Genomic DNA, 8,672 nt, shown 5'->3' on the forward strand with positions numbered 1-8,672 from the left:
GGATAGGAATGGTCGGTGTTGCCCACGAGCCAGCTGAAGACAAGCAAGCAGAGTTGCACATACGGACACCTGCTATTTATGTGATTTTGGCTCAGAGTGTGCAGTACCTATACACCCGAACCTTCCAATTGCACACAAACGTCGCACGACAGTAGAATGCTTAAAGTTCATCACATTTGTCAGTTCTCGAGTGCACTGGCGTGGATCATTGTAGATTAGAGTTTTTAAGCGACCTTCATCAAACCCCGAACGTTTTTCTGAACGCGGAGCGTCACTAATGTCAAAAAGATCCTCCTAAAAACCGAGAAAACCATTTTCTTGCCGTCTCTGTCCAATGTCATTATCCCCGAAAACGTCGCAAATGTTTCTGGCTGCCTCAGTTGCTGCCAATCCTACACTGAACTCACTTGGCAGTCCATGTTCTAGTGTCCACAGCTCCAGTCACTATCTCCAAATGACAAAATGACAATAGGTAAACTCAAATAGCAACAGTTAACTGCAAATAAAAAACGACAATTGATAAAGGAACTCATAGCAACAGGAATATCAAAATGCGAGACAAAAATGCTACAAACTTACGCACTAACTGTTGTGACTGACAATTCGCAATTTTTCAGAAACACAACTTTTGTTGATGTAATTTCACAAGGTTTATGACTGAACAACAAACGAAAGGTAACAATAACAATGCCAGTAAAAGTCTCCTAATTGAGGCAAACAAAAGTTCACTTCGAATTTTCCACACACACACTAGTAAGAGTCCAGTTCAGAGACGAAGACGTAATCGTCAGCAGTCGAAGTACACAAGGTCAGCATCTGGAGTGAACTGAACTTCGGGGCTGGTTCTAGCCCCTAAATAACTGTCTCCAGCCAATCAGGTTTTGGCGTAGTGATACTTCCTGCAGGCCGTGGCTCGATCTCCCTCTGCAGGAAGTAGTGCTCGGAATGTCTGTTTCCATTATCTTGTATGTAAATTGCCGGTGTTTACAATGTTGCTTTTGGTACGCCTTGGACACAGACAAACTCGTTCTCTGTGGTGTAATATGGGTTGCCGGCCCTCAGGGGCTACGTTGACTCCAGCATAACACTAACCTAATATACGGTACATCTGCAGCCTATGTCCGACCAAACGTTTGTGGAACAGCGCGTAAAAATTTGCATTAAATTGCTTAAGAACTTTTCCTCAATTCTGGTAATAGCTTTAAACAATGTCTTCTCCTTATGTTGTAGTACAGATAACACAGATTGTATCAAATGGTTCACCCGATTTCGTAAGGCTGTATCTTCTGCACAAAACGCTGTTTCATTCATGTGGAAGATATAGTGCTGTGAATTCGGATGAATCTTTTTGAAGCACGCAGTGTAATTAGCAATTGGTGATAATATCTGTAGAAAATGTAAACGTCGCTCTAAGTGTAGAAGATCATCGCGGTCATAAAACTACAGAAATTCTGAGGCAGCCGCAAACCGAAGGCCATCACACTACACCGTTTATGAGAAGATTCTAAAAGAAGCTTATCACTTTCAGTTTTGTTTTTAATTTATCAGTTGATTGTTTTATTTCTCTCTTTTCCTAATTTGCTGAGTTTCATTTTTATGCACTTACTCTTAAGTAATATTGTGTAAAGTGCTCTCTTTAGTATTTTTGTTATTTAAAAAATATACTCTTGTGTAGAGGATATTCGATATAATGGATGTATTACAGTACCTGCTATAGACTGACAAGAGGTCAGATAGGAGAAAGCAGTCAATAAACGAATATCTGTTGTTTATTACGGAAGTGAGACGTGTTTCCCACGTACAGTACACAAGTCTGTCAGTCATTTGTATGTATATTTGCGAACTATTGAACCAGGTTTGCAAGATGCTTCGCAGTATTTTTCACAAAAAACTCAAGCGACGTGCCATTCATGTTTTCTACACAGCGGTTTCATCTGTATCCATAATCTAAAATCCGATGTATTGCATGTAGGAGGAAAGTTCATTCTGTTAGTAGTGCTGCCTTTTCAGTTCCATTAGGGAATGGATCTCAGCAAAAATAGCTGCTGTCTGTAGCAAAAACTTCAAACGACGCGTCAGTCATGGTTTGTACACAGCGATTTCATACACATCTACAAACAAAAATTCGGAGTGTTCTACGGAAAAAGAAAGTCTATTCTGTCAATACCTGCAGCCTTTTCATTTACATTTGTGAATGGACCTCAGTGAAAATAGCTGCTATCTACGACAAAAACGTTCTCTGTCTCTCTCATTCTTAACAGAGTTCCCCAACTGTGCCCAAAACACCCCTGTGTTGGTTAAGCCCGCCATCTGCAGCTCGTCTCTAAATTCTTTCAGTCTCTTTCTTCGTACTCAAATTATGGCGGCTTCAAACACACTATAACTCTCGTTAACGTGATTTTCATGGATGTGCTGCATATCTCCTTATGTTTGTTCGGTTGAAGCGACTTCTGTAGCACGTGGCTACAAATGAATTTATGTGTACTTTTTTCACAGCATTTCTCATTTCTAATGCTCAACATTTAACTGACTTGATTAAAACCTTGAAGCTTGTTAAGGTCATTGCTGACGTTGCCGATAAATTTTCTTCCCAAAGGAAAACTAAGAAATTACCCGCCAATGAATAGTTCTGTCACCTCTTCTTTCCTTCCCCTGTAGAAATTTTACTATTGTCCCAAATTATATAACAGAATTTTCGATGTTTGATCAAAATAGGTGATAATTATTCGAGGCAATGGAATATGGAAAATACACTTCCGATCGATTCCATATCCATACAAATTATAAAAGTGGATGTACACATGTATGTACATACAGTATGTATGTATGTATGTATGTATGTATGTTCCACATCTCCTCCTAAACCAATGGACTGATTTCAACCAAAACTTGGTACACATATCGCTTACTGCTTGGGAAGAATTACTGTGGAGATAAATCCACCTACCAAAGGGTTAGGGGTGAAAAAGCATTGTAGCCCCAGACGCAAGAATACTCATACTTAGTCACCCAGTGTTTGAGAATGAGAGCAATAAGAGATTTGCAACAGTGTTTGCACATTATTTCAAACGCTCACTAAACTTTTCCTCACTGACGACCCGCACAGGAAAGGAAAAGATGTTTATCGGTTACCGTAGTTGCGCTGTTCATACAGCACAACTCCCATATGAAGCATGATGCTGTAATTTATTACTTTTCGCTATTAACTGTATTCGTGACAGAGTGCAGACAGTAGTCGAATATATCACTGAATGTACTAGAAAAACCATTACATTATACGACACTTAGTTCAGGAGATATGACATCACAAACAATGAGACTGAAAAAGAAACCACTGCATCACGCAGATGTTTAAATTTATTACTTCGTTGCTACTAATGTCCATTTTCTGAAGTGTAATAGATACATCCCATAGAAGGTTGACCTCTGCACCTCCCTGACACCCATTTTCTGTAGCCCTCCTGATGTACACGGTGAGTCATTAGCAGCTAATATTTTTCTTGTCATAATTGTTAACACATCACTTTCAAAAGAACTTTCAATGAACTTGCGACCTCGCACTCAAGGGGATCTTTGCGAGATGCGTGAAAAACTGCCTCATCATACATGACGGTTTAATTTAGTGCTTCTTTGCTGCTAACTCTGTTACCCATATATTTCGCATACAGTATCTGCATATGCCGTTCAATGTACCTACAAAAATATACCATTGTACGACACATAATTCAGGAGATATGACGTCATAAACACTGAGTTGCATGAGAAAAACACTGAGTTGCATGAGAAAATGCCGCGTCATGGACAGCGTTTTAATTTATTGCTTCTTTACTACTAACGCTATTCACAGCACAATAGGAAGCAGTAGGCCAATGCACCACAGGATGTGCCTGCAAAATTATATTATTTTACAGCGCATAGTTCAGGAGATACGAGGTAATGAACACTGAGCTGTCTGAAAATGAAAGTGCAGAGCGAAATTGGCTAGACATACGGGTGAAATACGTGTACAAATACGCGTTAAATGTGTTAAACATGTGTGAAATATATCTGAAAGGTGAGTGTACGGGCAAAGCCGCGGGTCACCCCAAACCCCTGCAATGATTGCAGGCAAATTTGGTACAAATATTAGTTATAATCTGGAAAGAAATAGTGTAGGGGAAAATCCACGAGCATTCTATTGAGGTGAGTGTGACGGACAGAGAGAGTGGAGAGGAGGAGACAGACACAGAAAGGAAAGGGGAGGAGATGAACAAGGAGAAGGGGGAGGAGCAGATGGACAGAAAGAGGGTGGAGGAGGAAGGAGGATACGGACTTAGAGAGAAGGGAAAGATTAGATAGAATGAGAGAGGGAAGGAGCAAACGGACAGAAGGGGGTGGAGCAGATTGACACAGCGAGGGGTAGGAGAGATCGAGAGAGAGAGAGGACAGGAGGAGATGGACAGAAGGTGGGGGGAGGGGGAGGAGGAGGGTGAGGAAGTGGACAGGAGCGGGGCGGTGGAGATGGGCAGAGAGGCAGAAGGAAGAGATGGACTAGTAGAAGATTCGAATAAATGCATACGCAAGCTAGTTCATTTTTATATGCTAGTATGGCGTGGTACCCAAAGTCTCACGCAAATCTCTTAAGTTGGCATTGAAACCCTTCAAGAGGCGATGTGTGGAGAGAACAAGCCTGACTTAATATGAGCCGCACTACTTAAACCCGTCCTGATTTGTCGAGATTTAGTACCTTCCTCAAATGGTTCAAATGGCTCTGAGCACTATGGGACCCAACTGCTGAGGTCATTAGTCCCCTAGAACTTAGAACTAGTTAAACCTAACTAACCTAAGGACATCACACACATCCATGCCCGAGGCAGGATTCGAACCTGCGACCGTAGGGGTCTCGCGGTTCCAGACTGCCGCGCCAGAACCGCGCGGCCACTTTGGCCGGCTACCTTCCTCAAGAGCCCCTGCTGTATTCGCGCTTCGGAATTGTTCCGAGAACCTTTGGGTACTGGAATGTAATAATAAACGGCTGTCGTTTTCCATTCTTGTAAACGGAAATGACTTCCATCCTTTTACAATACTGTTCGATTGTTCATTCCACACGACAGTTACGCTAATTCGATTTGCAGCCAATTGCAATCAAACGGAAATTCCGTCGGAGTCTCACCCCTAAAAATTTAGCAGCTTCCAGTGCTTTCAACAATTGGTCTGCTTATTGCAAAAGCTCTTAGTTGAAACTTCGCTCAGAGGTCACAAGATGGTTGTGTAGTGCGCTATTTCAGCGTAAACGAAATACGGGATTTAAACTTTCGGCCTTTTTTCAGTTTCCTTTCAGCTCAGAACTTAGCGAAACATAGTTGCGTGTAAGTTTAGCACACATTAAACGAGTTAATGTTGTAGCGGTTTTTTGTAGGATTACCAAAAACATGTTTTACAGACGTACGGCTTCAACATTCGATAAAGGTGGGAAGCACAGCTGTTCCTTCCCCCGCAATTTTTCTTGAATTTTCTTTTAAACAGAGTGTGCTTCTTAGTTCTCTCAGTATTTTGCTACTCTTTTATGGACTACATTTTGATCTGTTGATATTTACGTAATTTCAGTTAGGTGTAGCGAGTGTGAGCGACATCACATTTCGTTTCTCACGTATCTGACACTTTATGGATTATCTACTTTATCATATGTACTCGTATATCCTATTTGATTACATCACTTCTTAGCGTTTGTGATAATTTTCCCTCCTGACAATCATTGCCACTATAATATTACAGTGTTATTAATTGGTAATGGTAACCTAGAGATCACAGTTGTTTCCTTTCTAAAAGTAGAATGTGGTACCTAAGCAGCAAACAATGGCTTCTGCTAGAGGCAGCTTTCCTACAGAAACTTGTGGACCTTCTCCTTCGTCGCATTGATGTCTTTGTCAAGCCTAGAGGCTTTATGATTAGGATGCTGTCTCCTGGGGCTGTGTTGTGCTTAGTACGACATGACTCTTCACACAGCTTTCAGTGTTCAACACTGCGTGTAAACACTCGAAATATATCTCAATACTTATGCACGCATTTTAACACTCATTGTCACTCTCTCATTCACCTATTTGGTCATTAGCTAGTCTGAAAACATATGGGATGCTTATAATTAACCGAGCGAGGTGGTGCAGTGGTTAGCACACTGGACTCGCATTCGGGAGGACGACGGTTCAATCCCGTCTCCGGCCATCCTGATTTAGGTTTTCCGTGATTTCCCTAAATCGCTTAAGGCAAATGCCGGGATGGTTCCTTTGATAGGGCACGGCCGATTTTCCTTCCCCATACTTCCCTAACCCGAGCTTGCGCTTCGTCTCTAATGACCTCGTTGTCGACGGGACGTTAAACACTACTATCCACCTCCTCCTTATGATTAAAATGCAGCAACTGATGGCGGCCAATGTGGACTGTAATTATCGTATGGCAGCGAAACTTGGTAGAAATGCTAATGCGTTATTGTGGAACCGATCTGATGATGGGAAATACACTCCTGGAAATGGAAAAAAGAACACATTGACACCGGTGTGTCAGACCCACCATACTTGCTCCGGACACTGCGAGAGGGCTGTACAAGCAATGATCACACGCATGGCACAGCGGACACACCAGGAACCGCGGTGTTGGCCGTCGAATGGCGCTAGCTGCGCAGCTTTTGTGCACCGCCGCCGTCAGTGTCAGCCAGTTCGCCGTGGCATACGGAGCTCCATCGCAGTCTTTAACACTGGTAGCATGCCGCGACAGCGTGGACGTGAACCGTATGTGCAGTTGACGGACTTTGAGCGAGGGCGTATAGTGGGCATGCGGGAGGCCGGGTGGACGTACCGCCGAATTGCTCAACACGTGGGGCGTGAGGTCTCCACAGTACATCGATGTTGTCGCCAGTGGTCGGCGGAAGGTGCACGTGCCCGTCGACCTGGGACCGGACCGCAGTGACGCACCGATGCACGCCAAGACCGTAGGATCCTACGCAGTGCCGTAGGGGACCGCACCGCCACTTCCCAGCAAATTAGGGACACTGTTGCTCCTGGGGTATCGGCGAGGACCATTCGCAACCGTCTCCATGAAGCTGGGCTACGGTCCCGCACACCGTTAGGCCGTCTTCCGCTCACGCCCCAACATCGTGCAGCCCGCCTCCAGTGGTGTCGCGACAGCCCTGAATGGAGGGACGAATGGAGACGTGTCGTCTTCAGCGATGAGAGTCGCTTCTGCCTTGGTGCCAATGATGGTCGTATGGGTGTTTGGCGCCGTGCAAGTGAGCGCCACAATCAGGACTGCATACGACGGAGGCACACAGGGCCAACACCCGGCATCATGGTGTGGGGAGCGATCTCCTACACTGGCCGTACACCACTGGTGGTCGTCGAGGTGACACTGAATAGTGCACGGTACATCCAAACCGTCATCGAACCCATCGTTCTACCATTCCTAGACTGGCAAGGGAACTTGCTGTTCCAACAGGACAATGCAAGTCCGCATGTATCCCGTGCCACCCAACGTGCTCTAGAAGGTGTAAGTCAACTACCCTGGCCAGCAAGATCTCCGGATCTGTCCCCCATTGAGCATGTTTGGGACTGGATGAAGCGTCGTCTCACGCGGTCTGCACGTCCAGCACGAACGCTGGTCCAACTGAGGCGCCAGGTGGAAATGGCATGGCAAGCAGTTCCACAGGACTACATCCAGCATCTCTACGATCGTCTCCATGGGAGAATAGCAGCCTGCATTGCTGCGAAAGGTGGATATACACTGTACTAGTGCCGACATTGTGCATGCTCTGTTGCCAGTGTCTATGTGCCTGTGGTTCTGTCAGTGTGATCATGTGATGTATCTGACCCCAGGAATGTGTCAATAAAGTTTCCCCTTCCTGGGACAATGAATTCACGGTGTTCTTATTTCAATTTCCAGGAGTGTAGATTAGTTCCAGTTCTGGCCACCAGGTGCAGATCTTGCACTATACACTGATTGTATAACGTTATGATATCCACGCCGTCGTTTGACAAGCCATAACGTGAGAATGGAAGAGAAACAGTTCGCTGTTAGTGAAACTGTTTTATGTGTATGGCAGCAGTTACAGCCCTGCAGCGAGAGAGTATCGCGACCGAAATGTCTAACGACAGGTCGGACGTCATTAAATGATTTAAAGGAGTTGATAATAAAATTCGAAAACACAGGTGGGCTTGGTACAACATATGCCCCATGTAGTGCTAGTGCTCGTGCAGTGCCACGAGAAGTGCCCAGTGCTTTACACTGGTATGAGTGAAGTATCTGCGCTAGCAGAATTGAAATGCTGAAATACAAGCCCGAAAACAATTTATTGGACTCACCAAAACGAAACTATAATACAATATCCAAAAGAACAACAGACTCGATCCCAACTGCGGATCGACACAAATATAAAATAACAAATAATAATAGAAAAGACCCTACTCTTCGCGGGGAGCTATCACAAAAACAATTTTACAATGGCAAGATGTTCGTCGACTACACCAAGTCCATCAGCAAGAGATCAGCCTGCTAGAAGAGGCGTGTGGACGTGGCTGCCGGGGCGGCAGCTCTTCCAAGCGGTTCGTCGAACTCCCTTTGGCTGGCAGTGCGCTGCCTTATAAGGCCCGTTTGGTGAATGTATCTGCCAGAACTATTTGCGATCACGTGCCTGGCGTATCATA

At 44.5% G+C, this 8,672-nt stretch overlaps 1 non-coding gene across 1 annotated transcript; it reads left to right on the forward strand.

Annotated features, from left to right (window-relative positions):
- The first annotated feature begins 6,128 nt into the window (after window positions 1-6,128).
- Trnaa-cgc lies at window positions 6,129-6,201 on the forward strand. Its single transcript has one exon. It is a non-coding gene; the product is annotated as a tRNA-Ala (tRNA).
- Window positions 6,202-8,672: the final 2,471 nt, after the last annotated feature.

This window comes from Schistocerca americana, chromosome 2, assembly GCF_021461395.2.
Source record: "Schistocerca americana isolate TAMUIC-IGC-003095 chromosome 2, iqSchAmer2.1, whole genome shotgun sequence".
NCBI lineage: Eukaryota > Metazoa > Arthropoda > Insecta > Orthoptera > Acrididae > Schistocerca > Schistocerca americana.